Raw genomic sequence first — 21,500 nt, forward strand, 5'->3', positions numbered from 1 at the left:
GATTATTTTCCCGCCACATTTCTTCCTCGAATATGATGGGTCCCCACTATCCTTCTAGTTTTTAATAATGCGTTGGACAGTTCTTAACCCAATTTTAGTAGTTTCTGCAATCGCCTTAGATGTTTTCTCTGCTTGATGCATGCCAATGATTTGACCCTTGTCAAACAGACTAACATATTTTCCACGACCACCAGATGTGCCTTTTGACATGGTTGTTTAAGAAATGAGAAGCAACTCATTGCACCAGTTGGGGTTAAATAACTTGTTGCCAGCTGATAGATAATCGCCCATGCAGTAATTATCCAATATAAGGCTCATACCTATTTGCTTAGTTAAATCCAGGTGGCGAATTTTTTTTTTGGACAGGCAGTGTATATATATATATAGAGAGAGAGAGAGAGAGAGAGAGAGGGTTTTTTTTCTTTTCAAGAATATATCTAGTTATCCGATTTTCCAGGGTAAATATTCTCCATGTTTCCAATTAGCATCAGTGTATGTACAGTATGTTTGGTGTTGGCTTCCAGTTGATGAGTTGTCAGTTGGCCTAGACACATCACAGTAGAATTTCATTTCCACAAATAGTTGTCACATCACAAATGTTTGTTCTGGAAGACAAGTGAGAATGTGCTAAGTCAGCATGCAGAAGGAAGCGAGCATAGCTGTATTTGTGATAGAAAAGCCAGTGTTTGCTACTGCTTTCTGTGCAAAAATCATCCGCAATACACAATGTGAACTGCCCTGGAAAGATTTATTATTATATTTTTTTTAAATCCACAGTTAAAGGGCTTCTGTCTCCGGAATGACTGCAGTGAAACAGGCTGACCTGCAACATTCTGGCAAATACCAGATGGGCCGGTGCCAGAGTGGGCCACCACCTCAGGTGTCACTAGGCTAACACATCTGGCTTGCGCCCCATATGTTTTGCCCAGGGCACAGAAAATAGTTTCCGCCTCAGATACAACTGTATCACTGTCCTCAGAATGGTGATACAGTTGAATAGCATGGCGGGGCATGGGAACCAATACAGGGGACATTTTAAGTACTGTGGCAATACAGGGGGGCATTATATGTACTGGGGGCACTACAGAGGGACTTTATATATAGTGGGGGCACTACTTGGGGACATTATACGTACTCGGGCAATACATTATATATACTGGGGGTACTACTTATGGACAATAAGACAAAAGTACTGGGGCAATACAGGGGTATGTTATATGTAGTGGGGCACTACAAGGAGATATTATTACTACTGGGGTCACTATAGGGGTATATTTTAACTAAGTGGACACTATAAAGGGGCCTTTTTACTATTAGGAACACTTTAGGGGACATTATTACTATTGGGGGTACTTTAGGGGTGCATTATTACTGCAAGTGGTACTGTGGTTGGGAACGCAGGAAGCATAATCACTTTAGGGGGCACATATTTCACATTCACCACACAAGTGGGCCTGTCTGTTTTAAAATGCCAGGCCTGCATTTTAGTTCCAGTCCTGTGCACAGGTCAGCAGAAGCTAGCAGTCTTGGTCCCATCCCCATTTTTCACTTTATTTCTGGGAAAACTGAACTTATATTCAAATAAGCCTCTAGGAGCAATGGGGGCGCTCCTGTTACTCCTAGTGGCTCCGATCGCCCTGTTGCTGCGACTCCCACTGCAGGGCCAAGCAGTGTAAACATGTTCACGCTTGCCCCTGACTTCTCATAATCTCTCTCCTTTGCCGTGTACTTCAGGGGAGAACATCCTGATGAGCCTTTCTCCTGTACTGCACCTGCGCTGAGACTAGGAGAAGTCAAGGCCAGGTGTGACAGTTACACAAAGTGCATGGAGAATGGAACCACTAGTGCTCAGCTCACCAGGCTTGCTTTGCTTTGGGCACCTGGAACAGCAAAGCCCGTTCAGCTGGGCACTTGGGAGTAAAAATGCTTTTCCTGGACATGGAATAAAGACACAAAGGACACACAGCTAATCTTCTGTGGGACAACGCTGTTAGTTATACTGATGAAGCTTTTTTCCTCAGAGGTACAGTCACTGTCAAACTTTTAAAATTTGTATCAAAATATATCCACTTACATTTAAATTTTAACATTTATTTTTTGAATGTAATAGTGGGTATGCTTTGATAAACATTTTAAATATTTGATAGTGACTGCACCTCGAAGAAAAAAAGTTCCGTTATGTTACTTCCTGTTGAACAGAGAATAGACACGTAGGAGAAAGAGCAGTGAACTTGACTATAAATGAAGGAATGTACATATGTTTACTATGCCTGACAAAAGGGAGAACCCCGAAACGCGTTGCAAATTCTGGATTGTATTCCTGTTCTTTAAATACACTGTATGGCACAGTGTATAAAGTGAGTAGAAAGTGGATTTATACTTACCGCGAACACTGCATTTTGCTGCCTGGATGGATGTGAATTGGGTGAATATCCTCACATAAGTGAGTAGAAACAAATACCTACTGCTTAGAGAAGATTTATGTCGGCATGGTACAGTAGTACCTGCTCTCCAAAGAGTTGTGTTTGTTTGTTTTCCCCTTTTAATCTCCAATAAATGGAAAAAGTAAGATATTCTGCCCAGTATCAAGCAGTAATGAACATTAATGTGAAGCAATTTTAAGTTTGAGGATGAACAATCAGTAATATGAATATTCGTCCCCATACACTTTTCATTGGCTGGCAACAAAGAACCATTTTTAATGCCACATAAATGGTCCCTACGCACACAAATTTACACAATACTGGCATTTTGGGGGACCTGTAAAAACACCAGAACAAATGTATGTGGGTTTTTTGTCACCTGCATTTTTTGCGACCTTTTTGTGGACTTTTCTTCTCACAGTGGCCCAGATTTACTAATTTATCACTGTCGAAAATCAAAAAAAGCGATACAAATTGATGCAATTTGGAAAAATTTGGCTCATATAGGGTTTCTATACTATTTTTCAAATATGTTCCACAATGGGTGGCGCTTAATGGAAAGGGCGCAGAGCTTTGTGAGAAAGGAGTTGGGTCCTAAGATGCATCATTTTGCTCCAAAATGTTGCCACAATTCTGGCGCAAAAATATCTCAAATTAAGCCAAGCAATAGTTGGCATAGAGTAGAAAAAAAATTGTCTATCTCTGCATCACACGTATCATCCAGCTCAGATGCACAAATTCCTGAAACTATGAGTTTCCTGTCTTAATTCAGACCCTTTTAATTATCTCTTTCCCACCCCTCCCCAATAAGTAGCGTCACCTGCACAGTTCCTTGATCCTTTCAGTTGCTGTATAGCCTACCACATACTCCCAGTGGGTTCACATCACTTTTTGTCATATTTTTTATGTGGATGCCTCAGACAGATGCCATACTGTGGAATCCATCACCATAGTGCACCATTCTAAAAACAAAAAAAGTATACATTAACTTATATGTTTTTTGCTGGACTTCCCAGGATGGAAACAGTCCTGCAAAAAAAATATATACGTTAACACATTTTTTATTTTTTTTTACCGTGGAACTCTATGGTGATGGATGCCACAGTATGGCATCTGTCTGAGGCATCGTTAATAAATACTTTTTTTGTGTTTGTTAAGCATATGACAAAAACGTGATGTGAACCCATTAACTTACTTTAATGTGGATTTTAATATGTATTATATGACCCCATGCTTTACTATGTGTGCCAATTTTGTTTGTTATTCTATATTTTGGCTTATTTTTTCTTCGCTTTATTTTTCTCTATGGCAGTGGTTGTTCTCACAATACGCTTTCTGCTTATTAAAGGAGTTATCCAAACTCTGAAATGCCCCCCATATTCCCGGGCCCCTCACACACAATGTACTTAATGTTTTCATCTGTGCACAGGGAGAAGCAGAGGTGGCAGTGTGGGCTTCAGCAGTGATGCGGGTGCCGGGGAGCGAGATAAGTACATTGTGTGTGAGGGGCCCGGGCATATGGGGGGGGGGGGGGGGGGGCATTTCAGGGGTTGGATAACCCCTTTAATACACAGAAAGTGTATTGATTTGTCACTTGGGTACTTCAAAATATTTGATTAAATAAAGAATTATTTTTAAAAAGTCACTAAAAAAGCAAAAGTGCGTAAAATTGCCAACAAAAACATACAAATGTATGTTCCTGATCATCAGCCTGTGTGAAAAGGCCGTAAAGATGTATGAAAAAAATCTCTAAAGAAACATGGATGGAGAGGTTCATTCCTGTGTATATCCATGTTTCTTTAGAGATTTTTTCATTCCTGGCTTGAAGGAGTCTTCAGAGTCTCCAAACCTTGCCTTATAACGTCATGTGTTTTGGTTAGCGATTAATTGCAATATTTTATATTGTTTCTCTTTTGGAGAACATCAAGACTTCTCACTACTGGCTAATATGGTACCAAACCCTTTTCTTTTGAGGAAAAAACAGGCAAGAGAAGGGTTGGGCATCTTGTATATAACATGTCTGATCCTTTTGTTTTCAAGAAAATAAGTTGTGTAGGATAGTACCTGGGGTGGTGGTAGACGGGAGGTACTTGTCACCGGTTGTGCATTTTGCAGCAGTTATGCTGTTAACACAGCAGATCCGAGCAGGCAGATATGCGGGCGGGTGCCTGTCTCCCCACGGTCCAGACCAGGTTTTGCAGGGAAGGGTTAAAACCCGACCAGCAAAAAGGGTGGGGTGCGCAAGGTGAAGCTTCTGTGTTCTCTGGCTGGGTGAGTGAAAAGTGGAGGTGAGCTGGGCTGTGTGCTGAGGCCTGTAAAGGAGTGTGCGGGAACCCGCAGCTGAAGCCAGGAGGGATCCGTGTCCTGTGGCTAGAAGCAGGACCCATGGACTTACTTCACAAAGGAGAAAAAGGTGACATTACTCCTGGCTTAAAATAGACTTTGTTTTATGTGACGGAAACAGGCCTCAAGTAGCCTGCAGCAGGGACTTGCTGTGTCTCAACTATTATTTTGCTGTTGTGTCTGACCACCCTCCCAATGAACTGCACCGTGTGAATAAACAAAGCATCGTGTTTTACACCAAGACTGGTCTGTGTTGCCTCTATACTGCACTCGCTACCACTGCCTACCAGAGCGGATCCCCACGGTTGACATTCAAGAGTGTCTGGCAATAGCTTTCTCCCCTCTCCCATTTACAACACAAGCTCACAAGCATTTGGCCAACAGTTATCTCTTGAATATGGCTGTATTCAGAAAGGAGCAGCTGTGCCACAGATCAGTTTTTTTTTTCAGTTGCCATAATCTGATAAAGGATCTGCACTGTAGACCAACCAGTTACTGTCAAAACAAGGGGAGTGTCAATTCTGCTACAGCTCTCTCCCTATCAGAGCTTAAGGGGAGTGTCAATTCTGCTGCAGCTCTCTCCCTATGACAGCTCAAGGGGAGTGTCAATTCTGCTACAGCTCTCTCCCTATCACAGCTCAAGGGGAGTGTCAATTCTGCTACAGCTCTCTCCCTATCAGAGCTCAAGGGGAGTGTCAATTCTGCTACAGCTCTCTCCCTATCAGAGCTCAAGGGGAGTGTCAATTCTGCTACAGCTCTCTCCCTATCAGAGCTCAAGGGGAGTGTCAATTCTGCTACAGCTCTCTCCCTATGACAGCTCAAGGGGAGTGTCAATTCTGCCACAGCTCTCTCCCTCTGACAGCTCAAGGGGAGTGTGAATTATGCTGCAGCTATCTCCCTATCAGAGCTCAAGGGGAGTGTGAATTATGCTGCAGCTATCTCCCTATCAGAGCTCAAGGGGAGTGTTTTTTCTCCTACAGCTCTCTCCCTATCACAGCTCAGGAGGCATATCCTTCTGCTGTAGTTCTCGTCCAGTAACTGTCACGGTTTCTACAAGAAGATCCGATGGCAAGGATTCAACTCAGCACGTGTAATCTGCTCTTTCAGCTGAATAGCAAAATGTGCCCATTACTATACAGACTGAACACCAAGTATATTAAAGTGGAGCATTTTTGTAACTAAAGTACTAAAGTAATTCGTTTTTCACTCTGAATCATTTTAAATTAATATTCAATCTTGGGACCATCTCTTTAAGACAACCATTTTAACACACTTACATGCATAGTGCAGGCCCTGAAGAATTAGGACACAGGGATTCTCCTTTTCGTGTTATTTAAATTTGATCCCCCACCCCCTCAGGCACTGCACTGTGCATAACAATGTGTCAGTTTTCATCTGTGTTTCTTTAGTCAATACTACATAAATTGAAAACTAAAGGCGTCCATATACATTATATGTAAGTTGGATGAATCTAGTGATTTTGGAATGGTCGACAAACTAATGTGTATTGCGATATCCTGAATCTTCCCCAATAGCAGATGCTGAATTGCATTGTACATGTTGGAGTGAAAAATGCCTGATTATTTGTTCCCACAGGAGATAAGCTTATGCCAGAGCAGTGTTATAGTGCTTTAATACCTCCCCCCTATTGAAAAAAACACATCTAAGGTGAACGACCACCTTTAAAGGGGTTGCCCGAAAAATAAGAAGTTTTTACATAATGCTGCCTAACTCAGTAAGCAAAAGATTCATACTTACCTGCTCCCTAACATTTGTCCTCTGCAATGGCCCCAGTGTGTCTATCTTCTAGTCTTTGGCTTGCTTTCTTGACTTATCAACAAATGTCTGCTGAAGCCAGTTATTGGCTGCAGCAGAGAATGTAACGATTCCCATTATGCCCCTAAAGAAAACATACCAGGTGGGCACATTACTGCTGAAGCCAGTCATTGACTTCAGCACAGCATGCAACCATGCCCAAATGGTGCACCAGAAGAGAACATACAGGCTTGACATATCACTGCTAAAGCCAGTCATTGACAGTAGCATGGCATGTAACCATGGCCATGCTGCACCAGAAGAAAACATACCAGGTAGACAAGTCACTGCTGAAGCCAATCATTGACTGCAACATATCATGTAATCATGGTGTCACGGTGGGGAGTGGGGAAAACTCTGCACCATACAATGAGGTGGGATACAGGAATACAACTAGGCCTGGATACCGGTATAAGGGGAGCAGGTCACCTCCTAACACCACCCTCATCCTAGCCCTGACCTCCTAACCGCATGAGCAAACCGAGATGGTAGGAGGGCTCATGCACCGGAACCTCGGACCCTAACTGGCCCTGATGATCCCTGGGATAAAGGTCAGGAAAAGGAGACGACCAGTTCATCCACAAATCGGATGAACCGGAGTCTCCAGTAGGCCTAGGTGCAAGGAAAGGAACAGACAGAAAGCAGAGAACAAACGCGTCAGGTAAGTGTCCTGTGGCAGAATGACAACAGACCACAGGACCACAACGTCGCTTACCTTCCCACAACAACTAAAATGAATGAGTTGTCTGCACCACAACCACTGGATCCTGTGAAAAGCACTGAAGCCCAAACACACAAATCTGGACTCAGTACCAACACCAAACACAGGAGCAGTAGTAACTGCCTGGACCACCATGCCGCAAGATGCATGGCGGACCCAGACAGCGCTGCTTAACTGAGTTGTAGTTCCCCCACCAGGGAATCCCAGGGACCCCCTTCCGGTGGTACAAACAAACAGGGGAAATGTCAAACAACCATGCTGGACTACAAACACCAAATAGACCAGACATGGAACACCAAATGACATACAACAAACACCCTGTATATAACACATCATTCTCAAAACAACAAGTGAGAAGTGAGGATAGTAAAGGAATAGAAACAAGGGGAAGACATCGCAGATGACATCGGTGTCAAGCTGAGGCTCCACAGTTTATTACCTTTGTAAGAGGGTGCAGCATGTATCGCCATCCTTTTCGGCGTACATGCTTTTCCTCCAGAGGGAGGGCGAAAGGGAATTACCATTAACAGCGTGGTTCATGGTAACTGGTGGTTGCCATGGTTGAACCGTTGCTTGTGTTGGTGCGTCCCCTCGTCCAGTTTTCTGTGGTTCCTATCTAGGGTCGTGGTGCTCACAGCATTCCTTTGGTGTACTGGTTGTGTGCTAGTTGGGGAATGTTTGCTGGCAGCGATCTGGAGTGGGAATTGTTTCTGAGTTGGATGCAGTGTTCAGTACGATTTCTCCTGACTGTTCGGTGACCGGCTGCCAGGGGGCCTTGTTGTGGTCCTGGTGTGCTGGCGGCAGTTTTGGAGGGACGTGCTGACACCGATTCATACCTTTTTTTAGTGTCATGGCTTGGAGGTAGTTTGCATTGACACTTTCGCCGCGATGCTGGTATGTCATACTAGGATGGCCCTCACAAAGCATCCAGGAAAGGAGCAAGCTCCTTCTCACACAAAGGCAAACGTAACAATGATCTCAGTCTCACAGCAACACTATATGAAGAGACCTGAGACCGCACCCAGCTCTACCTTGCTCACACCTTAACCCCGTGCACACCAGAAAGGAAGTGCAACAGCCTAAAAGGGAAAGCACATACGCATGCAAAACAACACATTGCCATCGGCAACCAGTATGCACGGCGAAAGTGTCACGGCAAACTACCTCCCAGCCGTGACACATGGCCATGCTGCACTAGAAGAAAGCATACCAGGTGGACACGTCACTGCTGAAGCCAGTCATTGACTGCAGCAGCGGAATAAAAAAGCCAGGGCCTGGAAGATGGACGCATCTAATCTATGGTTGAAGTATGAAGCGGCGGGGAACAGGTAGGTATGAATCTTTTGCTTACTGAGGCAGGCTATTGACACCTTTCACTAGAATAAAAAATGTAAACTAATCCTACAGACATGGAGAGCGGCACCCAGGGATCTCCCTGCACTATTATCCCTGGGCGCCGCTCCGTTCTCCCGGTATAGGTTCCGGTGTCTTCTTATGTTCGGCTCAACTGGGTGGAGCCTGCCGGCGTCTCCCTTCTCCGCAGTGCTCAGCTCATAGCCTGAGAGTTTTTTTTATCTCAGGCTATGAGCTGAGCGCTGCGATTGGCCAGCGCTATAGCCTGGGAGAATGAAACGCCGGCAGGCTCCACCCAGTTAAGCCGAACATATGAAGATACCAGAGCCTATACCGGGAGAATGGAGCGGCGCCCAGGGATAATAGTAAGTGCAGGGAGATCCCTGGGTGCCGCTCTCCATGTCTGTATAGTTAGTTTAGATTTTTTATTCTAGTAAAAGGTCCTCTTTAAGTCTTATTCCTGAACAACCCCTTCAAGTCTTCTAATCTGTCTGTCTTGTTAGATTTCTGAGGGAAGAACGTGACAGCATACAATCATTTATATTAACCTTATATCATCAGGCATTGCAGATTGTCCCCAGTACTTTTCTTCAGTGTTTCACTAGTCCTAGGGCTCGTGAACAAAACATTATTATGGATCTGTTTGTAGTCAGGTCTATGGGCCCTAGCTATATCTCATTTATATTTCTCATGGATTCCCTAATCAAAAACAATATTATGGCATGTCCTATGTTTACATACTTTCTTAGTGAGTTAATCTCCCATAGCATTGCTTCTGGGAAAGAATACAGCGGAGATTTATAAAAACTGGTGTAAAGGAAAACCGATTTTGTTGTTCATAGCAACCAATCAGATTACTCCTTTTATTTTTTCAAAGCTCCTTTAAAATATAAAAGGTGCAATCTGATTGGTTGCTATAGGCAACTAAGCCAGTTTTCCTCTACACCAGTTTTGATGAATCTCCCCCGCTGTGACTTGGAGAAGTGCCAAACAATGGCACATGGAGTGCCTATGACACTGTGCAGGAATCCATAGGGTCAGCACAGTAGACCTATCTCCAGACACTGCATGGTATGGACATTTTCACTTTGTTGTAAATTGTTGATACATTTCTTTTACTCCTCCTAGCATAGTGCTTATTAAGAAAAAGAAGGAAAACTTATCTTATGTTGTCCTTGGAGACAAAGAACACACTGGTATAAGTGAAGGACAACTAAAGAAAGCAGTGGAATGAGAGATAAAAGAAAAACCAAGAGGGAGCCAGATGGACAGATTGAAAGATAGTGAGATGAGGAGGGGGATGAAAGTTTGGGAGAAGAGGGGAGGAAAGTAAGTTTGAGAAAGGAGGAGGAGACAGGAGGGGAAGGGAAGACTGAGTCTCTGAGTGAAGTTTCAGCACAGAGGGGAAATATCGCTCCGCTTCAAACTTTTTTTTGCAACATGGATCCAAAATCCTGTATCTGAGGAAGGTCAGCCCCACAAGACGGTGAGTCTGAATGATGTGTGGCCCCGGTACTAGTAGATGACCATGCTTGCACTTGGCAGCATCTGCTGACTTGGTTGTAGATGTTAAACCTCAGGACATCAGATAAAAAGCTGCAACAGGGGAAGCCCTTGATGATAGAGACTCCCTGACATTACTTGACAAAATGACCAATATGCAATATGTATAATCCCGGTATTATGCATAAAACCCCTGCCTGAGACACTAGCCTCTATCTATATATATATAGTACAGTAGCGTAGTACATACACTGCTACAGTTCCCTTTCTCAATCATATTGATGATAGCTACTATTCTACATGCATCCACTTATATTGTTTGCAGAAGCCCTTACATATTACATAGTGTCCGGATCACTGGTCGGTAAATCACTATATGTTTTATAGTACAATTAATATTATCTAAACTGTATAACAGCATAGTATTTTCTATAGAGAACAGTTGCTAATAAGTATAGCAGAGCCCTGCAGAATAGCCTTTTGTGTGCCTCTTCTGGAGATCCTCCTATGGAAACAGCCCCTGCTAAAATAATTACATCAGACCTGCCAACTCAATGATTTTAAGGAAACCTTAAAGTTTCAGCAGTTTAAGGGAGGGAGCAGACTCAGGATATTTGATATTCCTCAGTTCTAGACCACATTGTCTATTGCGGGACCTTTCTCCCCTTCTGCTGCTAATATCTCTGGGCTCTGTACAGTAAACTCAGCGGTATTTCACAGAAAGATATTGGAATTCCCTGCAAATAAAAATGAGATAATATAAAATATCTTGCTTCAAAGTAAACATTCACTTGCTAGATATAAAAGAATGCCTCTAACTTTTGGATGACCAAGGTCCTTCAGGAAAGTTTATATAATCAATTCAATTTAATTGCAGTGTACCGGTAAATTTGAGCCAGAATGACACATACTTGATAAAATGACCAATATGCAATATGTAAAATCCCGGTATTCTTCATAAAACCTCTGCCTGAGACACTAGCCTCTATCTATATATATAAAGAAGGACGTATATATATATGTATGCATGTTCCACAATCACTTAAAAACGCAACCATCGATTTCAACGAAACTTGGTATACACATCCCTTGCTACCTGGAAAGAAATCTTGTGGAGGTCACAGCTCTCTAGCACGTACAGTTCCTGAGATATTCCCCAAAAATGAAAATATGGCACATCACATGACCTACATTAGCCAATAGAAGCCTGCAGGTCTTTCTCTTCATATCCCAACTGCCATACACACGGTCACATGTCCCTTATCAGCCAATAGAAGCTCGCAGATCCTTAGTCTCCACACAATTTTACACCAGGTTTCCTTAACAACCAAGCCATTTTTCTTCACTGCTGTAGGTCAGCTTTAAAGGGGCAGGGCGCTGTGGATGACACTGTTAAGGGAGTAGAGTGCTGTGGAGGTGAGAGGTGAGAGTTCAGAGGGAAGGTAGAGTGGCCATTCAGTCCACCCTTAAAAGACGGACTTAAAAACCCTGACCTCAGAACCCACTAAGCCATGCCCCCAATCCAGTTAGGCCACACCTCCTCTACACCTCAGCCGACAGGGATTGAAAGAATGAAGGTAAAGATCAACTTCGGGACCAGGTAAGCGAGGGCCTTCTAGGGCGCACAAATTCCAGGGTGAGGTTCCTGTAGGTGACTGGTGGCGGTTTACCACCATCCGGTCACATAGGCCAGTGTAGGGCTCCAGGGTATCACTAGGGCCAGCCAGCACTACAGACCACCCTGCATCACGCAATTGCCAGCACAACGGTGTGCACATCCATCAACACCAGCCGGACAATTGTGGACCCAGAAGCCTTTCATCTGAGTGGTAGGACCAGGCGGTTATTTTTTGGTGCCGCCGAGCATCTCTTTTAAGTATTTGACTCGCTATAGGGTACCAGCCTTTCCGTGTGGCAACCCGCCGCGTTGCTTCTGTTTTTTGTTTATGTATCGTCATATCTTGGGACCAATCTTCTAATTGTACCTATTAAATGTTAAGTTTTAATTTTGACCACTTATTACACTAATTCTTTGTCTGATTCAGGTGGTCGTCCTCTAGTATCCTAAAGATCAACTTCTGTCAGCTGCAGGGGTGGGAAGGACTGTGACTTTCTCCCTGTAGCTCACATTCAGACAGCACAGTGCTGCTGTCTGAGAGTGAGCTGTTCAAAAGGACATCCCTGCTTAAGATATTCCCAAAAAATGCATTAGCCAATAGGAGGCTAGTCACATGACCCTTATCAGCCAATAGAAGCTCGTAGACCCTTAGTGTCCATATACACACAGTTCCACACCAGGTTTCCATAACAACCCAGACAATTTTCTTCACTGCTGTAGGTCAGCTTTAAAGGGGCAGGGCACTGTGGATAACACTGTTATAGTGGAAACTATTGATATCTTTTAATGACATACACAAACATTAAACGAAATAGATTAAATATACCCGTGAGAAGCTGTGTCCTTCTGCTAGTTCTTTATAAAATATAAACTAGACACTAGTGTTTCCATTTGCTATGCAGTTGAATACAATCTAGTGCTCTGTTATCAGTCATTTCAGCTTAAGAAGTGGCTAAAGGTGGCCATACAACTGGTGGGACCAGGAAGATAAGAAGCAGTCAGTTGGATTTTCTTTTGTTCACTAGCAGCAACTTCCTGCCCCTCTTGCTACTGAGAAGACATGTTTGCATGGCCAAGCCGAGCAGACATGTACATGAAATGATCAGGAGTGATAGCTGTCAGCAGTGCATTGGGGATAGCAGATTGTGGCCCCCATTGCACTGAACAGCCAAACAACGGCCGTGTGAATGAGCCCTAGGATTTTTTTTACACAGCTCAATAAAATACCTGATTGGGGGACAAATGATCACTGATATGATTGTTCATCCACTGTACAGTTTTCAAATTGTCACCAGGATATCCCTTGGTTACACAGGGTGATGTACTGCCAAAAAAAATATCATTTTTATGCTGAGCATCAGGCCAATGAAAGGGAGATTCCTTTTGGCCAATCATTGGCCCCTAAATATAGTGTTCCAGAATTGGATTACTGACAGGAAGTCCAGAATATCTATCTGCATTATTACTACTTTACCTCATACATCTCTGCATTTATGATTGATACTAGAAGAAGGACCCGGCTTCGCACAGGTATATTTCATCTATTTCACTTAATGTTCGTGTGTGTCGTTAAAAGATATCGACAGTATCCCCCATAAGGGTCCATTTACACATCCGCAAATGGGTCCGCATCCGTTCCGCAATATCGGGAACGGGTGCGGACCCATTCATTCTCAATAGGGCAGAACGGAATGCATCTGCATTTTCAGAGCGCGGCCACGAACTTCCGGGATGTGGCTCCGCAAAAAAAATAAAACATGTCCTATTTTTGTCTGCAATTGTGTACAAGAATAGGCAGTTCTATGGGGGGGGGGTGCTGGCCGGGTGTATTGAGGATCCGCAATTTGCAGATCCGCAATACACCACGGACGTGTGAATGGACCCTAACAGTGACCTCTACAGCACCCCGCTCCTTTAACAGTGAACTCCACAGCCCCTCACCCCTTAACACTGACCCCCCCACAGTACCCCACCCCTTTAACAGTGACCTCCACAGTACACCATCCCTTTAACGGTGACCTCCACAGTGCTTTCCCCTTTAACAGTGACCTTCACAGTGCCTGCCCCTTTAACAGTGACCTACACAGTGCCCGCCCCTTTACCAGTGACCTCCACAGTTCCCGACCCTTTAACAGTGACCTCCACAGTCCCCACCCCTTTAACAGTGACCTCCACAGTACCCCATCCCTTTAACGGTGACCTCCACAGTGCCCACCCCTTTAGCATTGACTTCCACGGTGCCCACCCCTTTAACAGTGACCTCCATAGTGCCTGCCCCTTTAACAGTGATCTCCACAGTGCCCACCCCTTTAACAGTGACCTCCACTGTTCCCACCCCTTTAACAGTGACCTCCACAGTGCTCGCTCCTTTAACAGTGACCTTCACAGTGCCTGCCCTCTTAACAGTGACCTCCATAGTGCCCGCCCCTTTAACAGTGACCACAACAGTGCCCGCCCCTTTAACAATGACCTCAACAGTGCCCGTCCCTTTAACAGTGACCTCCACAGTGCCCGCCCCTGTAACAGTGACCTCCACAGTACCCGCCCCTTCAACAGTGACCTCCACAGTGCCCGCCCCCTTAACAGTGACCTCCACAGTGCCCGCCCCTATAACAATGAAGTAAACAGTGCCCACCCCTTTAACAGTGCCCTCCACAGCAGCTGCCCCTTCAATAGTGGCCCCTGCCCCCTTAACAGTGAACTCCACAGTGCCCGCTCCTTTAACAGCGACACGACATGGATGCATGTAGCAGCGTAGTTGTGTCCTATGTGTCGTGTGATTTATTTTCGTGTAGCCCTAGCCTAAAGCTGACCTACAGCAGTGAAGAAAAATGGCTGAGTTGTTATGGAAACTTGGAGTAAAACTGTGTGTATGTGCAGACAAAGGGTCCATTCACAGGTCCGCAAATGGGTCCGCATCCGTTCTGCAAAATCGAGAATGGGTGCGGACCCATTCATTCTCTATGGGGACGGAAGAGATGCGGAGAGCACACTATTTGCTCTCCGCATTTCCGGAGAGTGGCACCGAACTTCCGGGCTTCGGCCCCGAACTTCCGGGCCGCGGCTCCGCAAAAAAATTGAACATGTCCTATTCTTGTTCTACTGCGGACAAGAATAGGCAGCTCTATGGGGATTGCCGGCCGGGTGTATTGCGGATCCTCAATTTGCGGATCCACAATATACTACAGATGTGTGAATGGACCCTAAGGGCCTGCGAGTTTCTATTGGCTGATAAGGGACATGTGACTGTGTGTATGGCAGTTGGGATATGAAGAGAAAGACTTGCAGGCTTGTATTGGCTAATGCAGGTCATTTTTGGGGAATATCTAAGGAACGGTACCTACTAGGGAGCTGAGACCCCCACAAGATTTCTTTCCAGGTAGCAAGGGATGTGTATGCCAAGTTTCGTTGAAATCAATGGTTGCGTTATTGAGTGATTGCGGAACATACACACATACATACATACATACATACACACATGCATACATACATATATACGTCCTTCTTCTATATATAGATTAACCGGGTGTTCTAGTTATAGTGATTTTCAAGCACGAATGTCGTACCCGGTCCCCACACTGCTTACATCTAGTGAGGCATGGGTATGGTCACACGCATTGCTCTAGCCAATGACTGGCTTCAGTGGTGACATGCTACTTGTAGCCACATCATCGCGGAAGTCATTGGCTGGAGCGGTGCATGTGACCATGGCGGTGGGAGTGAGACCTACATCGATCAGATCTTGAGGATAAGTCATCAGTGTAAAACACTCAGAAAACCCCTTTAAGATTGCTGCACACTTTATGCGGGTGAATTCAGTCCTTTTAAAGTGAAAACTTTAAGTCCTCCCTTAGTAACTGTATAAGCTTAGCAGTACTTTTTAGCTGATCTATTACCTTGTTATGCATTTCCTTTGTTTTATGAGTAAAGGTCATACGCCCAGGGCCTGGGGTATTTTGTAGGTCCACATGTGTAGCTAGGATTCCTAGCATGTATTTACCTGCATGTCCCTGTTAAATCTGTGGGAGAGATCTGTCAGGACAAGCTCATCACCTAGTGACACAGAAAATTGTTCATTTCACAGACTCCCTGTATATATATATACTTTCTATACCTAAAACTCATTAAGATGTAACTCATACCGGTGACTACAGATGGAAACTATACAAGGAATTCTGATCCAATTTATTTCCTGCACATTCCTTTCTACAGCCTCAGGCCTAGATGAGAACATTATAAGATACCACACTGGAATTTGTCTCTCCCAGGTGTACTATGGAGTCATTTCTGCGTCTTGCAGTCTGTTCCCCTGCAGAATACCTGTAAGGTTCCAGGGGTGGGCACAGACAGTACAGGGCCCCCATGCAAGATCTTAGAGCCTTTCATGCAATCTAAAAGATGGTAGCAAGCTACGTTTTGTTGTGGAGAAAAATGGAGATTCAATCATAGCATTATAATGTGTGTAATTCCCTATACTGAATCATTGCTTGCCAGCAGCAGACCGTGATTAGACACCACGATCTACTGGCTGCAAACATAGATTTTTTTTAACCTGTCAAAAGACTTGGATGGCCTGATGAACGAACGACTGCCAGATGATCGCTAATGAATATTACTACGAACGCTCATTAGCGATTATCTGCAGAAAGGAGGTGTAAGGCTGCGTTCACACTTTTTTTCCATCAGTTATTGTGAGCCAAAACCAGGTCTGGGTCAAAAACACAGAACAGGCGCAGATCAAATAATTACATCTGATCTCTGTGAAGGCTTCATTGCTGGTTTTGGCTCACAATAACTGATCGAAATAACTGAAATGTGAACGCAGCCTAATACAGGCTTTACAATGCCTTGAAAAAGTATTCACCCTCTTGGTGTTTTTTTTTTTTTGCATTACTACCTGGAATTAAAATTAATTTTTGGGGGGTTTGTACCATTTGACTTACACAGCATGCCTATCACTTTCAAGGTAAAAAATATTTTTTTAACTGTGACACAAACAATATTTAAAACAGAGAAATTGAATGTGCATATGTATTCACCCACTGAAAGTCAATGCTTTGTCGACCCACCTTTTGATGCGTCGTCACAGCTGTAAGTCTGTTGGAGTATGTGGCTTAGCAAATCTAGACACTTGATTCTGTGACTATTGTTCAAGGTAAAACTGCTGCAATTTTTTCAACTTAGAAGGGCTGTGTTGTGTACAGTAGTCTTCAAGTCATGCTACAGATTCTCAATTGGATTAAGGTCTGTGCTTTGACTAGTATCAAAAAGATTGGAAGGCACTCCGTCAAAAATAAAGGAGTATGTACTCCAATTGGGAGGTGCTCAGTGGAGAGGCTGTTAATGCCAGTATCAAATAATATATAAATCCACGGCACACTCGAGTAGTAGTTAGTAGTAAAGAAATATTTTATTGTAATGTCCAACACCAACTTGAGTGTAGTATAACTAAAGAGCAGGGCCAACGTTTCGGTCCAATCTGACCTTGATCACGGCCTATAGTCAATACAGAAATATTTATATATAACATCAGTCAGTTGTTGGGTCACAATAATCAAATATAAGATATAAGATAAAGCAAAGAAAATCCACATAGGAACAAGGTTCATAAATAATCGCTAGTGGGAATTAGTCTACCCAAAGGTGGAAAAATGAACTCACAAGGTGAGAGTGAGTCAAAGCCATATCAAACTAGCAATATTTTAAATAAGGGTTTTTAGCCACAAGATTTAATTCTATATAAATTTAGTTTTAAATAAGATATGGATGACTAGCTAGTCAACCCTGTAGGGCAAATTATCAACCATGGTGTAGTCAGACAGACAATAGATGTACTATAAAGCAAACAGCCTAAAGATATCTAATCTTATACAGGAAACAGTAATATGCAACAAAAGGGATATATGCAGAGCTACATGGGAAAATGACATTTTGACTAGGGCCCAAGATGCAAGTCAACAAGAGATTTAAAGAAATGGTCATATTCTTACCTATATGCTGTGGAAACAATGTATGCTCGTTGGTGGTATAGAAGGAAACTGAGAACCGTGCGATCTATTTATAATGGGTCAACTCGTGGAGAGTGGCGTCTGACGTCATCGATCGGCGTCTAGTATGTATGTGAAGCGCAAAGCGCACAGTTAGGGCGTCATAGCTGAGCGTCTGGTTGTAAGATGGAACGCACAGTGGCAAAAATCCAATTTGCGCATGTGCATAAATTATTCTTTAGTATCGTCCGCCGGAGCGCCCATGTTTACAGGACATCAGGTATATATAGTATAGACATGGGAGAGACACATTATGAATCGGCGTCTGGTGTGTGAGCGAAACGCAAGGCGCTCGGATAGGGCGTCATAGCTGAGCGTCTGGTTGTAAGATGGAACGCACAGTGGCAAAATTACAATTTGCGCATGCGCATGAATTATTCATTAATATCGTACACCGGAGCGCACATGTTTCCAGGGCATCAGGTATATTAATATACATTTTGAAACAAGTACAAACACTATAGACATAGAGGGTAATGAGAGAGACAGGTTGATGGAATAATGATAAGACGATCAAGATCGGCATATAGTTGAATTTGAGAGTATTATTCATCACAAATTGTTGGTTTGGATAATGTAAATCATCACAATGCTTGCATCTTGAATTTTGACATCGACGAACTAAGTAACCAGTCTCAATCCTCATTGATCTCATAGGGTGTCTGGATTAGTTACAAGGTTAGATATGACACAAATTAATATATGTTAATGTGAAATAATGAATATCTAAGAATAGTATATAGTAGTACAATTATCAATAGAGAAAAAACCGATTGAATAACTAAAGGCAGTTATGGCCATCCGCAGAATTATATTCATCAATATTAGCAAAATATCATAGTAGCAATCATGAGAATTCTATTCGGATGGCATTCATATTGTTCCCTAATTATTATTATATAGTAGTAAATAGCATCAGTTAGTTGTAGAATAAATCTAGCAAGAATTAGTATATATTAGGAACAAAATATATTTATGGGCCTACCTAGACCTATGTATCAGCGCGTCTAGATAGGAACAAGATAAAAAGGAGATAAAAAAGACATATGGTTATTAAAGACAAATGCAGTCAAGGGCCTAGTTCAAAGATATATCAATATGGATATTATATTAATTGTACAGAAACATCAAATCAATAAATCAAATTCACGATTTAATCCATATGGTGTAATGGTCTTAAGTTCATAAATCCAGAAGGACTCTCTCTTCCGTAATAGAAGTTTACGGTTGCCTCCACGCCTTGGCATTGGTAGATCATGTACCAATGCCAAGGCGTGGAGGCAACCGTAAACTTCTATTACGGAAGAGAGAGTCCTTCTGGATTTATGAACTTAAGACCATTACACCATATGGATTAAATCGTGAATTTGATTTATTGATTTGATGTTTCTGTACAATTAATATAATATCCATATTGATATATCTTTGAACTAGGCCCTTGACTGCATTTGTCTTTAATAACCATATGTCTTTTTTATCTCCTTTTTATCTTGTTCCTATCTAGACGCGCTGATACATAGGTCTAGGTAGGCCCATAAATATATTTTGTTCCTAATATATACTAATTCTTGCTAGATTTATTCTACAACTAACTGATGCTATTTACTACTATATAATAATAATTAGGGAACAATATGAATGCCATCCGAATAGAATTCTCATGATTGCTACTATGATATTTTGCTAATATTGATGAATATAATTCTGCGGATGGCCATAACTGCCTTTAGTTATTCAATCGGTTTTTTCTCTATTGATAATTGTACTACTATATACTATTCTTAGATATTCATTATTTCACATTAACATATATTAATTTGTGTCATATCTAACCTTGTAACTAATCCAGACACCCTATGAGATCAATGAGGATTGAGACTGGTTACTTAGTTCGTCGATGTCAAAATTCAAGATGCAAGCATTGTGATGATTTACATTATCCAAACCAACAATTTGTGATGAATAATACTCTCAAATTCAACTATATGCCGATCTTGATCGTCTTATCATTATTCCATCAACCTGTCTCTCTCATTACCCTCTATGTCTATAGTGTTTGTACTTGTTTCAAAATGTATATTAATATACCTGATGCCCTGGAAACATGTGCGCTCCGGTGTACGATATTAATGAATAATTCATGCGCATGCGCAAATTGTAATTTTGCCACTGTGCGTTCCATCTTACAACCAGACGCTCAGCTATGACGCCCTATCCGAGCGCCTTGCGTTTCGCTCACACACCAGACGCCGATTCATAATGTGTCTCTCCCATGTCTATACTATATATACCTGATGTCCTGTAAACATGGGCGCTCCGGCGGACGATACTAAAGAATAATTTATGCACATGCGCAAATTGGATTTTTGCCACTGTGCGTTCCATCTTACAACCAGACGCTCAGCTATGACGCCCTAACTGTGCGCTTTGCGCTTCCCATACATACTAGACGCCGATCAATGACGTCAGACGCCACTCTCCACGAGTTGACCCATTATAAATAGATCGCACGGTCTCAGTTTCTTCTATACCACCAACGAGCATACATTGTTTCCACAGCATATAGGTAAGAATATGACCATTTCTTTAAATCTTTTGTTGACTTGCATCTTGGGCCCTAGTCAAAATGTCATTTTCCCATGTAGCTCTGCATATAGCCCTTTTGTTGCATATTACTGTTTCCTGTATAAGATTAGATATCTTTAGGCTGTTTGCTTTATAGTACATCTATTGTCTGTCTGACTACACCATGGTTGATAATTTGTCCTACAGGGTTGACAGCTAGTCATCCATATCTTATTTAAAACTAAATTTATATAGAATTAAATCTTGTGGCTAAAAACCTTTATTTAAAATATTGCTGTTTGATATGGCTTTGACTCACTCTCACCTTGTGAGTTCATTTTTCCACCTTTGGGTAGACTAATTCCCACTAGCGATTATTTATGAACCTTGTTCCTATGTGGATTTTCTTTGCTTTATCTTATATCTTATATTTGATTATTGTGACCCAACAACTGACTGATGTTATACAGTGGAGGAAATAATTATTTGACCCCTCACTGATTTTGTAAGTTTGTCCAATGACAAAGAAATGAAAAGTCTCAGAACAGTATCATTTCAATGGTAGGTTTATTGTAACAGTGGCAGATAGCACATCAAAAGGAAAATCGAAAAAATAACTTTAAATAAAAGTTTAAATAGATGGGTTGGCTCACTCTATCAATCACAACGCGAGGGTGCTCCCCCAAAAAAAGATATCCCCAATCTTTCAGAATAGTTAGATACAAATAAAAATGACGTGAGGGGCACACCTGCACCTAGAAATCACATGGAAGGTCAGCCAAAACGTATGTGTAACAATAATTTTATTAAACACACTATATGTACAGATTGTATATAAATATAAAATGAGGATCCTCAACTTTCACATAAATCAATAAGTAAATATAAAAATTAAAATATCTGTGCAACAATTTAAATTAGATTAAATGGTGCAGACTTGTTAGATGTCAAATGCACAAAGATAGAGGCGCACTGACTCTGTTTAAAGTTCTGACTATGGTCAGTGGTAGTATCCAATCTTGATTGAAAAAGTTTTCACAGCTTGTGTGACTTGCTTTGCTGAAAACCCGCTCTATGTAGCTGGTATATAGTCTAATAATGCCGCACCTGTG

General features: G+C 42.5%; 1 protein-coding gene across 7 annotated transcripts in view; it reads left to right on the forward strand.

Annotated features, from left to right (window-relative positions):
- The first annotated feature begins 8,435 nt into the window (after positions 1–8,435).
- COL16A1 (collagen type XVI alpha 1 chain) overlaps positions 8,436–21,500 on the forward strand; it is a 226,071-nt gene continuing 213,006 nt past the window's right edge. For 5 of the 7 annotated variants that reach the window (XM_044286551.1, XM_044286554.1, XM_044286557.1 and 2 more), the window contains exon 1: positions 10,005–10,141. The gene's annotated coding sequence lies outside the window, so the exon portion shown is untranslated. Of the gene's footprint in view, positions 8,631–10,004; positions 10,142–21,500 lie in introns of those variants that run through there. The other 2 variants (XM_044286553.1, XM_044286552.1) reach the window with 2 other exon arrangements.

Source organism: Bufo gargarizans, chromosome 3, assembly GCF_014858855.1.
Source record: "Bufo gargarizans isolate SCDJY-AF-19 chromosome 3, ASM1485885v1, whole genome shotgun sequence".
Taxonomy (NCBI): Eukaryota; Metazoa; Chordata; class Amphibia; order Anura; family Bufonidae; genus Bufo; species Bufo gargarizans.